General features: G+C 45.4%; 1 protein-coding gene across 4 annotated transcripts in view; it reads left to right on the forward strand.

Annotated features, from left to right (window-relative positions):
- FBXL16 (F-box and leucine rich repeat protein 16) overlaps positions 1-14513 on the forward strand; it is a 78199-nt gene that overhangs the window by 10770 nt on the left and 52916 nt on the right. For all 4 annotated transcript variants that reach the window (XM_083473765.1, XM_083473763.1, XM_083473762.1 and 1 more), the window contains exon 2: positions 36-298. The gene's annotated coding sequence lies outside the window, so the exon portion shown is untranslated. The remainder of the gene's footprint in view (positions 1-35; positions 299-14513) is intronic.

Raw genomic sequence — 14513 nt, forward strand, 5'->3', positions numbered from 1 at the left:
CCTCTGTCTCCCATCTCCATTTCTGAAAACAACAGAGACCAGCCGTGGATTCTCCTCTGAGCAGGCTGGAAGCAGGAGGTTTGTGCGCTGGAGGAGAGGGGAGAAGGAAGAAGGTTCCCTGGCTGAGGTTCTCCATCAGGCTGGATTGGAAAACAAGGGAGATTTCGACTCCTCTTTGCTGTCCCCCCACCTCCACCTCTGGCATCCCTCCATCCGGTCCCTGATGCTTCTCTTCTTTGCATGAAAAGGCCGTCGGTGTGCGGAAGGCATGGCATGAGCTAAAACGACTCTCCTGGAGGTAAGCATGCTGCATCTGTGTATTTAATCCTTTACGGCACAAATATCTCCCCTACCCCCCCCTCTCTCTCTCACGCTTGCACACACACTCTCCCTCCCTCCCTCCCTCCCTCCCCTGAATACCTTCCCACCAGGTATTGATGTCTGTAGGACGGCATCCCACCCAGAGGGTTTTTCTTGCATTTGCACCACCAAGGGAGAGACCATCCAGGGGCTGTAATTACATCCCTCCTCAGTGAAGATCAGAGCATCTCAAAGCCAGTGTTACATAAGGACAAACCTCCTTGCTTTGCTTAACAGGGATCCGACTCTGTGTTTCTATCTGTCTCCAGCAGATACTCTAATATAGTCTGGCAGCCTAGGTGGTGGTTGTTTTTAGATTGGGGGGGGGGATTTGATCCTTCCTGCTCAAACACCCCCCTCCCCCAGTTTTGGTTTGCTGCATTGAATGGAAATTTTAGTGGATCGCTACCAAGGCAATCTCATCGAGAGGCTGGGTGTTGAGTGGGACACACTGTTGTTGTTGTCATTCTTTTTCGGGGAGCGGGGGGTGTTGCTGCTGTTGTGATTCATGGATTTGGGGGGTGTCTTGATGGCGCCATTTCCTGATCCCCATCTGGGCTGGCCGAGAGGATGTGGCGGTGAGATGGTTGATTTTTGGGCCCCACGTGGATCTCTTAGTTTGGAAAGAAGGTAGACTGGGAGAAAGAAAACAGGGCAAGCCTGACCTGACTGTTTTGGATTTTGCTTCTCTGCCCAGTGGAAAGAGAAGAGGGCCCTGCTGTTTCGCCTCTTGCCTTCCATCCTGGTTGAAAAAATGGTTTGGTTTTTTTAAAGAAAGAAATAATAATAACAACGCAGGAATTTTTGTTTGATGTCGTATATCCACTTCTGTGTGGGTCTTGAGAGTCCACTGCTAGGAACACTTGCCTGGGAGTAAGCTCCTCTGAACTCGTCAAGAATTATTTCCATGCACAGATTTGGTCTGCAAAAATTTAATTTTCTGGACCTTCCCCCCCCCCCCATACCTATGCTTTCCCCCTAAGAACCTCTGGTACAAAAAAAAAAAAAAACCAGGTTGACTGGCGCAGAACAAGAAATGACCCAGGAAAGTGTCACCTGTTACATTTTTTCAGGGTTCTGTAGTTAAAGGCACACCAGAAGGGTTGGGGGTTTTTTAATTTAAAAAGTGGCAGCACTATCAAAATCCCCCTTTCCCATATATATATATATATATATATATATATATATATATATACATAAAAAGAGCAAATGGTCTTCTTGGGGGGTTCTGCCTAGAGACTGCCAAGAGCCGAGATTTGGAATGGCACTGTAGTGATCAGCAGCCATAGAGGAGACACCAATGGCAGATTTCAGCAGGATGCTGTTTGGCTTGCCTGTTATTGTTTCGAAATGCAGTGGATTTATTTTTGGGTTGGTGATGTGAGGGCTGTGTTGTGTGGAAGATATCTCTGCAGCTTTCTTCCCATGCTTAAGAGAGTGGTCTGTGGCTAGCTGGAGAGCTTCTGTTTCCTCGTTGAATTTGGGGCTTGGTTTCTTTCTAAAATGACTATTTTGGAGGCTCCAACTTGTGTGCTCTGTCCTGAAAATCTTGATCCCTTGTTCCATGAGTGTGGCAGCTGGTGAGATGTGGTTCTCTTCCTACCCCTGCTAACAAGCAGTAGAGTTGCCAACTCTTTTTCTAGCCTCTGCTCCTGCACCTTTCCCAATAGCTGGAGCTGAGCCACAGATGTTGTCAGATGAACAGGTGTGTGTCCTTGCACTATGAAAGCTTCACCTGCTGATATCTGCCCATGAAGCAGCTGTGAAAGGCAGAAAAACAGCCTAGGCCATTTTTATTTTCTGGTCAGTTGGAAATTCCAATGGTTGGTGAAAAATATCCTGGCATATGCCAGATGTGCTGCCCTCTCTGTTTGAGAACTGAATTCTGATATGAAAAGAGGGTTGTGGCGTAAACATTGTGAAGGTGTGAGAGAGAGCTGATAATAATTCTGTCTTAATTTAGCGCTGAAAGACGCCGCAGTTGTTAACTAAACAGGGCTGGTAGTCGTGCAAGTTTAGCTGTGCTGATTCCCCATAATAACAGAAACAATGAGCAGATTATGGTGGGCTGTGTTCTTCACTGTTTCTGTTCTAAAAATGGCCATTCCCTGGTTAAATTGTGCCTGCTGCGTTGGAAATCCATAATCGCTAAGCCCAGACATGTGGGAGCTGGCTGTGGCTATTCTCAGTAGTGGCAAACAAAACGTTTTGCATATGCTCAAAGAAACGATTTTCTGTAGGATCCATGCCTGCCATTAGAAAGATGGGCAAGGGGTCACCCAAGGTTCAGTTTCAGCATGCTGGGATGGTTGGTGTTTGCTTCACTCTGTGTAAGAGCTCACCCACATTTCTGCTTGTCCCATGCCTAAAAAGCTTAGGTCCAAGCAGTTTCACACTTGACCCACACTTTCTAGGCACTGGTCTGAGTGGTTTTGCCTTTGCCACGACACTTTCCCCGGGACAACCCTCTCCTTAGCACTAAATCAGAACAAATGAAAATCCATGGAAAACCCAATGGCCATTTGTTCCAATGCAGTGCAAACAACTGGGTTTCCCCAGGAAGAAAATGGTGGGGCAAAGGAAGGTATGGAGAAGCCCTCAGACAGGCTTTCATAATCTGGTTCCTTCCAGAGGTTTAGGGTGGCAGCTCCTGTCTGGGACTGATGAAACAATAGCCCAAAACATCTGGAGGGCATAAGAAGATCCCTGATGGATCAGGCCAATGCCCATCTAGTCCAGCATCCTGTTCTCACAATGGCCAGCCAGATGCCTGGGGGGGGGGGATTCTCAAGCAGGACCTGAGCATAAGAACATTCTCCCCTCCTGTGGTTTCCAGCAACTGGTACTCAGAAGCATTGGTGCCTCTGACCACGGAGGCAGAACAGGGCCATCCTAGCTAGTATCCATCAGTGACCTTCTCCTCTGTGAGTTTGTCCGGTCTTCTTTTAAAGACATCCAAGTTGATGGCCATCACTGCTTCCTGTAGGAGGTTGTTGTTTTGGGTTGTTAGTGGAGAAATCACCTGCAAAATTCCTGCTTCGCACACAGCTGTTTCCTCACTTGTAAAAAAAAGAAAAAAAAAGTTGTTAGAAGGTACTGTGTGACTGTGTATCCTGAAATATTTCACAAATGAATTTAGGAACGCTCTATAAAAGGGCAGCCTCCTTATCATACCAAGGATTTTCATCCATTTGTATTGCTAGAGTAGCAGGTGACAGATCTCTGTTCTGAGGACCTTCCAATTTAAATCAGGGTTGGGGGGAACTTTGGCCCTCCAGATGTCGCTGAACTACAACTCCCATCATCCCTGGCCATTGACCATGCTTGCTAGGGCTGATGGGAGCTGTAGTTCAGCAACATCTGGAAGGCCTAATGTTCACCACCCCTGATCTAAACCAAGGAAAAGGAGGGAAGTGCAGCCAGAATAAACAGAGGAGGAATATCGGCTTGTTTCAGTTGCATGTGCTGAGGTTTGGCTGCAGGCTCAGTTAGATGTGGGAAGTGGGAGGCTGTGCGAAAAGGTTCAAAGAGAAGGTGCCTCTTCAGGAGGGATCTGAAGGCCCAAGCCGACCATTCATTATACATGACTCTCATAAGAATGAAAGAAGAGCCTGCTGCATAGGGCCAATGGCACATCTAGCCCACCGTCCTGGCTGCCCAGATTCTTGTGGGCAACCCTCAAGCAGGACTTGAGCACAAGAGCACAGCTACCCCACCCCATAGTTTCCAGCAACTGATCCTGGAGGAAGAACATAGCCATTGTGCCTAGAAGCCATTGATCAACTTATTCTTCAGGAATTTGTCTAATCCTATTTTAAAGCCATCCAAGTTGGTGGCCATATCAGGGACCCTTGTGGCAGTGAGTTCCATAGTTTAACTATGCACTGCATGAAGAAGGACTTCCTTCCATCTCCAGTGATTCACTTACTCCTTTTTTCCTTTTTCTTTTGCTAATGCATAACTGACCACCCTACCTTCAAATGCTCTGTGCGGGTACATTGTGGGGATCCCTTTCAGAAAATTTTAAACGGCACATATGCCAAAAGTTCTCCAGATTTTGGTGTGCACGCAAACACGATTCTCTAGGTGATAAATAAAGAGGATGGAGTGACTCTCTTAGAGGAAAGCTTACAGCTTTTGGAACTTTTTAGTTCATAGAAAAGATGGATAAAAGGCGACATGGTAGATGTTTATGAAATTATACATGGCATGGAGAAAGTAGATAGAGAGGAAAAAATCCTCCCTCTCTCACAATGAACATCTGAGGGTTCAAGACATACAGCAGTGCATAGATAAAAATATATTATTTGCTCCCACCAGATATATTGATGGCCACCCAATTGGATGGCTTTGAAAGACAATTGGAGAGGTTCATGGAGAAGGCTGCTAGACACAATGGCTAGGCTCTGCCACCACTGCTCTGAAGACCAGATGCTGGGAATCACAAGTGAGGAGAGGGCTGTTGTGCTCAAGTCCTGCTTTCAGGCTTCCCATAGGAAGTCACGTTGACAGCAGGATGCTGGGCTAGATGAACCTTTGGCCTGACCCAGCATGGCTCTTCTTACGTTCCTAAACCATCATGATACCTGGGTACCACTTCTGCTGTCAGAGGCCGTATGCCACTAAATACCAGTTGCTGGGAATTGCAAATGAGGAGAGAAGGGCTCTTGCGCTTGGGTCCAGGATGCTGGACCAAATGGGCCATTGGCCTGATCCAGTGGGGCTCCTTTTATATTCTTAAGTTTATATTCTTGGTTTTCTGCATCAGGTGTGATTGGATGACCCAATCACACCTGCTGCAGAGAGGTAGCAAGATTAGCCACACTCAGAGGAGATCAGGCATGAGTCAGTGCCCCAGTTCTTCCTGTTTCCAGTGCGGACGTGGGTCCAGCACAGTGATTCACGCAGAAGTGCTGGACTGGGAGTCCTTATTCTTGCAGCCCTTCAGGCAGAAATGTATTTATTTATTTATCTCTATATATTTAAATATGCCTAATATAAAAATAAATTTCATATATATATATATATATATATATATATATATATATATATATATACACACACACACACACACACACACACACACACACACACACACACACAATTGAATAAAATGTCTTTTAAAAGGTAAATGAAACCAGAAATGAAACTATATACCACAGATAAAATGGAACAGTGCGTGAATGAAAAAGTTTAAGAATTGGGAATCAAGAATCTAGGACGGCTTGGGTGAACATGTCCAAAGTTAAAGTTCCCAGAATTCCTTGTGAAGAGGGATTGACTATTAAACCACACCTGGAGTTGTAGCTGGGTGAGAGGAAGGGGGGTTTCTCCTAACAACTCTCAGCACCCTGAACAAACTGCAGTTCCCAGGAAACTTTAGGGGAAGCCACAACTGTTTAAAGTGGTATGATGGTGCTTCAAATGGTGCAGATGGGGCATTAGAGGAATGCAATCCTTATACTGTATGTTTAAGAAGTGTTTTAAAAGCTGGTTACTATTTCTGCCTCTCAAAGCACCTGGAGGAAAGGGTGTCCCTCTGAGGAAATGTAGCACATTAATAGAGTGAAAACAAAACTTTTGACTTTACCAATGGGCAGTATTGTACTCCTTAGTGGTAAAACATGTGGTTTGCAAGCAGAAGGTCTTAGGTTCAATTCCTGGCATTTTTAGTTAGATAGGAACATAGGAAGCTGCCTCATACTCAGACCATTGGTCCATTGAGCCTAGTATTGCCTACACTGACCAGCAGCGCCTCCCCAGGGTTTCAGGTGGCAAGTCTCTCTCAGCCCTACCTGGATATGCCAGGGATTGAACATGGGACCTTCTGCTTGCCAAGCAGATGCTCTGCCACTGTACAAAATAGCAGGTGATGCAAAAGACCCTTCTCTGCCTGAAACCCTGGAGAAGACCTGCCAGAGTAGCTATGATGCTGAACTAGCCTGGGGTGGTATTAGGCAGCTTCCTCCGTTCCTATAGGGACAGTGCTATTGCATTCAGGTCTTGCTTGCAGGCCTCCCTTAGGCATCTGCCTTGCTTCCATGAGAACAGGGTGTTGGACTACATGGCCACGGACCTGATCCACCAGGGCAGTTCTTACACTCCAACTTTAATTTAGGGGGGGAGTATAATTCAGGAGGTGGGGAAAAGGTATCATTACTTGCCTGAAGTTTGCAAACCTCTAAACGATTACACAAAATATTTGGGGGGAGTGAGGCGTTTGCTGCAGTGAGCAGTTTAGATGTCACATTAATTGAACCCGGTAGCTCACTCTGCTGAAGAGATATTGGGGGAAAAAAGAGATATTCAAAGCAGCTTTTCCTTCAGGCCAGAAAAGCTTTTGCACTTAAATGTCACAAATTAGCACCTTTAAATTTTCACAGGATCTTGCTTCCAAAAATATCAGACCTGTTCCCCACCACCACCCTCCAAAGTTGAATACAGTATTCACAAGAAAGTTGCCTGAGCCAGTTCCTAAGGGAAGAGATGGTAAGATTACGCACACAGAGCCACCTCAGCTAGGGATGGGGCACTCAAGACTTTGTACTCTCATAGCTGCATACAGGAGCTGCCTCCATAGCCAAGTGTTTGCCTTTGAGTCAGCATCTGGTGACAGGAACACTCTAAGTGGGCAATAGGTGGCTCATTCACACATTCAACCTGTTGCTTGATGCTGCCAACAGCAAGTGATGCATAGGTGAACTGACCAGTAGAGTTTCCTTAATGATGATATGCTTTGTTGTTGTTGTTGTTGTTTATTGTATCATCCCATCCGTCCTCCCAGAGGAGCCCAGGGCAGCAAACACATTACTGCTAAAACAATCAGCGATGAAAAACAATTCCATATACAGTCGTACCTTGGTTGTTGAACGCCTTGGTACTCGGATGTTTTGGCTCCCAAACACCGCAAACCCGGAAATAAGTGTTCTGGTTTGCGAATGTTTTTTGGAAGCCGAACGTCTTTTTTGGCTGTTGGCATTGTTTCCGGAGCCAATCAGCCAATCAGAAGCCACGCCTTGGTTTGCAAACTTTTCGGAAGTCGAACGGACTTCTGGAAAGGATTCCATTCGACAAACAAGGTACAACTCTCTCTCTCTATATATATATATATATTTAAAAAGCATTCCAATGTAAATATCTATATAAAAGGTTTGTTGGAAGAAGAAGGTCTTCAGTAGGTGCTGGCTAAACCGTAGAGAGGGTGCACTATCTAACCTATCCTGTTGATGTCCTCTTCTAGCTTGGCTCAAGGCCTCTGGGGAAGGCTGTGTTGAGGATGTGGCACTTCCTGGCAAGGCAGGGTTAGGTGAGGAAGAGGAAGAGTCACAACCAATAACAATGCAAAGTCCAGTCTGGTAGAGCAGAGTCAAGGTAGGCTCTGCAGGATCACAACAAGGCCCATCTGTCAGGACCCTGGACAGATCACTGTGGCAAATGCTGGCTGCAACTCTCCCAAGAAGAGCTGTTGTCTTAGTAGCCTGGCTGATTCCTTATGAATCGTCACTGGTCTGGCTGGCTGTGGGCCCTGCTTGCTTCTGAAGACCTGTTTGTTTCTCAAAGGGCCATTGCAGGTTCCTGGGGCACAGGGGCAGTGAAGATTGCATGGGGCAGGGGGCTTTCAGTCCAATTAATCAGGTTAAGTCATGTCATCAGACCAGGAAGGTCCTGGAGCGGGAGGTGATGCCTCCCTGGGTGATGCCTTCTCCCCTCTGAGTCTTCCTTTGAACCAGAGGTGGGAACAGAGGCCTGAGAACATGGCAGTCTTTTTAAAAATAATAATTCATTTTTCATTTTTTAAGACAATAATAATAATAATTTATTATTTATACCCCGCCTATCTGGCTGAGTTTCCCCAGCCACTCTGGGTGGCTCCCAATCAAGTGTTAAAAACAGTACAGTGTTGAATATTAAAAACTTCCCTGAACAGGGCTGCAATATTGTTATACACTCACATCTTTTTCAATTTCTACATTGCTGGGATTACTCAGATCCCTTGGACTTCCCCCACCCTCTGGTTTCCAGTATATATATATATATATATATATATATATATATATATATATATATATGCAGGTTTTGGTGTCTTCGGGTGTCTTCCCGTGTGAGAGTTGGGGTGTCTAGGCGACGTTTCGACGAGGTCTCACTCGTCATCTTCAGGCTGGTGCTTTCGGCTTCTTGTTACTGGAACAGAGCAGGATCTCAGTGTTTGAGTTCCTATAAATACTGTTGAGGGGGTGTGGTGTATAGCCTCCAACGTTCTGGGCAGAGAGGAAGTTCCCAGGTTAGTGTGCCTTTTCTTCTTTTGTTCCTTAATTACTTGAGGGATATCTTGAGTGATTTCTTGAGTGATATTCTGAGTACCACTTAGGTGGGTCATTAAGTGTGGATTAGTTGCTAAAGCTTTCGTGTCTTGACCTCTTGAGCTTGTGAAGAGTTTTTCTGAGAAGATGGCTGTACTGCACTTAGTTGTGCTCTGGCTTGGCTTCGTGTATAGGGGCGAGCTGTGGTTTTGTGCCCTGTGCCAGCCAGATCTGTGTAGGGATTGCAGGGGGGTGCAGCATCCGGAGGTGCCACTATGGTTTGGCTACTGGATGGTGTCTGTAATTTATCTGTGGAGAGGGTCTGGGTTTGGGTCTGGTGTGGTTGATTGGTGATGGCGTTCTGTGTGCCTCTGGTTCTGGTGTCGGTTTTTGTGGGGAGGGCTAATTTCCAGATGTCTGGCAGGCGGGACGTGTCGTCACGCTTGTTCATGTTGTGAGGGTGTTTCTCTATCTCGATGGCTTCCATGATTATTCTCTTGTGGTGATGTTCCATGTTAAAGAGCAATTTGGAATCTGCAAAATTAATTTCGTGTCCTGTTTCTTTCATGTGTTGGAAAAGAGAGGAAGTTTTTTCTTCTTTTTTGACGGCATTCTTGTGTTCTGCGATACGTGCATTTATTCGTCTGTTTGTTTGTCCAATGTACGTGGCTGGGCAGACTTTGCAGGGTATTTCATAGACCCCTTGGTTTTCCAACTGGATTTTATCTTTGGGGTTTCTGAGGATATTGGCTATTTTTTGGTTGGTGCAAAAGGCTGTTTTGATATTGTGTTTATGGAGGATTTTGCTAATTTTATCTGTAGTGCCCTTGATATAAGGAAGGAGATGACGAGTGAGACCTCGTCGAAACGTCGCCTAGACACCCCAACTCTTACACGGGAAGACACCCGAAGACACCAAAACCTGCATTCCTGTACCCGTGAAAATCTACGAAAGCATATATATATATATATATATATATATATATATATATGATAGATAGATAGATATATCATTACATTTTTCTAATCTACATTATCTCCTTTTTGAACTCCTTAACTCATATTACATTTACAGCTAGGTAGCCTTGTTGGTCTGCCATAGTCGAGACAAAACAAAACAAATAAATAATTCCTTCCAGTAGCACCTTAGAGACCAACCAAGTTTGTTATTGGTATGCACATGAAAGCTCATACAAATAACAAACTTAGTTGGTCTCTAAGGTGCTACTGGAAGGAATTTCATATTACATTATAAGTGTTACAACAATCCTGCTAATGTTTTTAAGTATATACAGTGGTCTTTAAGGTATTCTATAAACTTTTTCCACTCTTGACTGAATTTTTTGTCATCTTGGTGCCTGATCCTCATGGTCATCTTTGCCATTTTGGCATAGTCCATCATCTTGGTTATCCATGCTTCTTTAGTTGGGACTTTCTTTTCCTTCCACTTCGGGGCAAGTAGCATTCTTGCAGCTGTTGTCACGTACATACCGGTAAATAGTCTATTAAAATCTTTTGGCATTTAGTCTCCTGTTAACCCTAGTAAAAAGGCTTCTGGGTTTGTTTGTTTTAATAAAAGTTATCTTAAACATTTTTTTCAATTCATTGTATATCATTTCCCAGAAGTCTTTTTACTATTTTACATGTCCACCGTAGACCAGAGAACATGGCAGTCTTTGTCCCTATGTCCCACTTTACAGAGGAAAGTCCTCTATTTGAAGACATTCTCTGTTTCAGAACTGGGTAAGCTGTTTCTCCAGGTACTTTTGGACCACAGTACCCATCATCCCTGACCACTGGCCATGCCGGTTGCTGTGGAGATCAACCACATCTGGAAGGCCACTAGTTTGCCACCCCAGCTCTGTTCAAATGCTGATCTATTCATTCCAAGTCTGGTTTCAAAGATAACAATCCTTGCATAAGCAAGGAGATGCATATGCTGGGGTCAAGCGTGCATAGAAATACATATATTCATGAACACAAACACAAAAATGCATTATATTAGGGGAAATGGCTTTACAAAAAAATTATGCTTTGGGCAAAATTGCATACCAAAAATATGTATGAGAAACCCGCACTAAAATGCTGGTGAATTTTAATGGGGATTTGTTCTTTCTTTCTTTCTTTCTTTCTTTCTTTCTTTCTTTCTTTCTCTGATGTGAAAATGTGGAGAACTGAACTTAAGCTTGGAAAACTGAGAAAAAAAATAAATGGGCGCATTTGCCCACCTCCTTCACTCTTGTGCCATCTGTATTAGAGAGCATCAAATTTGTTCAGCCAACATCGCTTTTGTGGGTTCTCCTCCTGACCCTTTAACTGCATCTCGATATTCAAAAAAGAAACTCGTGATCATGTCATCCTGTCCCTTGTTTGCCACACCCCGAAGTTATTCTTCTTCTGCTGCTACAGGGTTGTCGAATCTCACTGGATTTGTATATATATTTGTTTTTAAACGTGATTGTGGGGGAACAGCCCACTATTGGTTTCAATTGTCTAAACCAAAAGGAAACTGTCCGGTCTTGTGGTTCATCTTCAGGAAACCTTGGTTTTATCCTCACGTGCCCTCAGCTGAGTGACTAACGGCTTCAGTTTTTTAAATGGCTTTTCTTTTCAAACAACCCTGCAGCAGAATTTCATCCTGGAGCCCCTTGTTCTCTTCCTCATAAATCTAGAGTTTGCAGTCTTGAGTGTGGCTAATGGCAGGTGATCAGATGCAAAAACAAAAACAAAAACAAACAAACCCTGAACCCACCCCCCATCATCGTATTCCTTCCAGGGACACCTGTCTGTTTTTGTGGTTGATTTTCTACAGAGGTGGGGGCTCCTTGACCCTCTAGATATTGCAGTAGAGGCCATCTGCTCAGAGTCTTCTCCACTATGGTGAAAAGTATTGTGTTTCTTTTAAAATTGTAGCAATTCTTTACAAATTGCATATAAACCCATATTTCATGCAAATCTGCACCCTCTCTTATCCTATTTTTTTGTGTGATGTAGAAACAGTCACCTTCACCACCACCACCAACTTACTGAGAAGGCCCCATCCGTCCAGCTCATCTTCCTGATCACTCGTGAGGGCACAGGGGATGGGCTGGGTGAGTGGGCAATAGCTCAGTGGCAGAGCAGCTGCTTTGCATGCACACGGCCCCAGGTTCAAACCCTGGAATCTCCAAATAGGACTGGGGAATGCTCCTACCTTTAATTCCAGAGGGCTGTTGCCAGTCAGCTCTGGCCATACTGAGCTAGATGGGATGGTTGGTCTGACTCTGTTTAAGGCAGCTTCTGATGAGAGAGTGCTGTGGTAGTCAGGTCCTTGCACACTTCTTCCAGGGGTCTCTTGAAACCCTGGAGAGCTTCTGCCAGCTGGTGTTGACAATATTGGGTTTGTTGTTGTTTAGCCGTTTAGTCGTGTCCGACTCTTTGTGACCCCATGGACCAGAGCACGCCAGGACCAGAGTCCTGATATTGGGTTAGATGGGCTAATAGTCTGACTTGGTATAAGCCAGCTTCCCAGGCTTCTATTGATGTGTCAGCCCTCTAATCATAGCCATGAGGACTGGAAGCTTCTGTTATTTTATTTTTTAGCAAACAGGCCATAACTCGGTGGTAGAGCACCTGCTTTGCATGCAGAAGGTCTCAGGTTCAAAACCTGGCATCTCCAGGTCAGAGTGGGAAGAGTGTGGGGAAACCCAAAAGTACTGTGGGAGAAGGAAGATGGTTGCTGAATCTGTCTGGTTTGGAGCTTCTCTGCTCATCACTGAGTCATTAATATGTAATAATACTAAATAATAATAATAGGGATGTGCTCATAACACGCCAATTCTCATTTGAAGGGCCCAAGAATGAGTGGTCCTGAGACCTTCCACCGCCCTTATTTTCCATTGCTAAGGGCTTGACTCTATCTCTTCCTTGTGCTCTCTTTGCTTGCTTTGCAATCGCCTCTCTCCTCCAGTGATTTCAAAGCCAGAAGAGGGTTTTGTTCCTTTCCGCTCAAAATAAACAAAACAGAGCTGTCCCAAAATAGGTGACCAGCAGTTCAGATGCGGCTCAGCAGCTGCTGAGTGTGAAATGGCAGGCTGTGAACTGCACAGTGCTTCAGTGTCCTCATGTCTGCCTCGACACTAGAGAGGAGGCATCTGCTCCCCGCTCAGAGGTTTCGCTTCCAGGGAGTCTGGGGACGCAGCTGAATTCTGAAGAAGAACGACTTTAGCAACTCACACTCAAGGGGGCAGGGTGTAACAAGGCATCCCCAAAAGGCAGGGGACATGAATTTACTAGGGACACGAACCAAAAAATGGAGCCATTTGGAGCATACGTTTTAGGAGGAATAGGGTAGCACCCCTGCTGGGTAGATGCAAACATCATTGGAAAGCACACTGTGCAGGAGATCCCAAAAGGGAAACTGATGTGGGGTGTGTGGGTGTGGGTGTTCGGGTTGCAGCCTGCCTTTGCTGAGCACAACAGCATTGCCTTTAAGTTTTCAGATAGCCACTGAAGGAGAGCCATATGTTCGCTTTTTCAAAAGCTGCAGCAATTTGCAGGCAGAGGGGGATGGGGAGAGGGGAGGGGCTGTGCTTGCTGCCTCCGCCACTCGCAGTGGGATGTCAGAGAGGGTGAAAGCCAGGCCTCTCTGTGTAAATAACCCTGCAGGGCACTGGTGTGTTCACTCTTGCGATAGACAGCGACTCCCATTAACCTCTAAAGGGTTTGGGTTTAATGGAGGGTTTCTTTGGGTTTTGGAACCGTGTGCTGGTGAATGCTGAACTCAGAATAAACCCTGCTCACGAGGCTGGTTAGATGATATAGATCATGAAGACATTTGCACACTGGGGAAACCCTGCTGTAAAAACAGGATGGCGGGGAATGTCTACCACGCAGAGGATTTGTTTGCATACAGTTAAGGATAATTTGTTCCATTATCCTAAGAGCAAACAGCCAAGGCCTCCGTGATCAAGGTATTCCAGAGTGTTTCAGCTGTGTCTACCCACCTACCATGATTACAAGTCACTATAATACCCTGAAGCTGAGGCTCCAGTACTTTGGCCACCTCATGAGAAGAGAAGACTCCCTGGAAAAGACCCTGATATTGAGAAACATTGAGGGCACAAGGAGAAGGGGATGACAGAGGACAAGATGGTTAGACAGTGTTCTCGAAGCTACAAACATGAGTCTGACCAATCTGCAGGAGTCAGTGGAAGACAGGAGTGCCTGGTGTGCTCTGGTCCATGGGGTCACAAAGAGTCGGACACGACTAAACAACTAAACAACAACAACATAATACCCTCTGGGGTAGCAATCCTAGGGCTGTTCACACAACCAGAGTTGCTTCATACTAGGAATGCTTGAGGGATTAGGTTTTTGGCAAAGTCCACTGTGAAACTGACTTGATCTGTCTTTTCTAGGCTAGCATGCAAAGCAGAACTTAGGAAAGTAGGAAACTGCCTTATGCTGCATCAGACCATTGGTCCATCTAGCTCAGTATTGATGGACCTCCAGGGTTTCAGACTAGGAACAATCCCAGTCCTACCTGGAGATGCTTCAGATTGAATTCAGGACCTTCTGCATGCAAAGCAGATGCTCAGCCACTGAGCTCAAGCTAGTTATCAAACAGTTTCCACACTTCCTTGGGTGTTCCATCACAGGTCTCAGCTATAAAAAAATACTGTTAAAATGTGTGTAATTGTGTGTGGAGGGAGTTATGCTACCTGAGGAGCTTCAGAATAAGGAAACGGCAAACGTAATGAGAGTTCATCTGGACCAGCCCAAAGACCCATCTAGTCCAGCATCCTGTTCTCACAGGGGCCAACCTGGTGCCACACAAGCAGGACGTGAGCCCAACAGCATGCTCTCCACTAA

Source organism: Podarcis liolepis (assembly GCF_965112155.1).
Source record: "Podarcis liolepis genome assembly, chromosome: 14".
Taxonomy (NCBI): domain Eukaryota; kingdom Metazoa; phylum Chordata; class Lepidosauria; order Squamata; family Lacertidae; genus Podarcis; species Podarcis liolepis.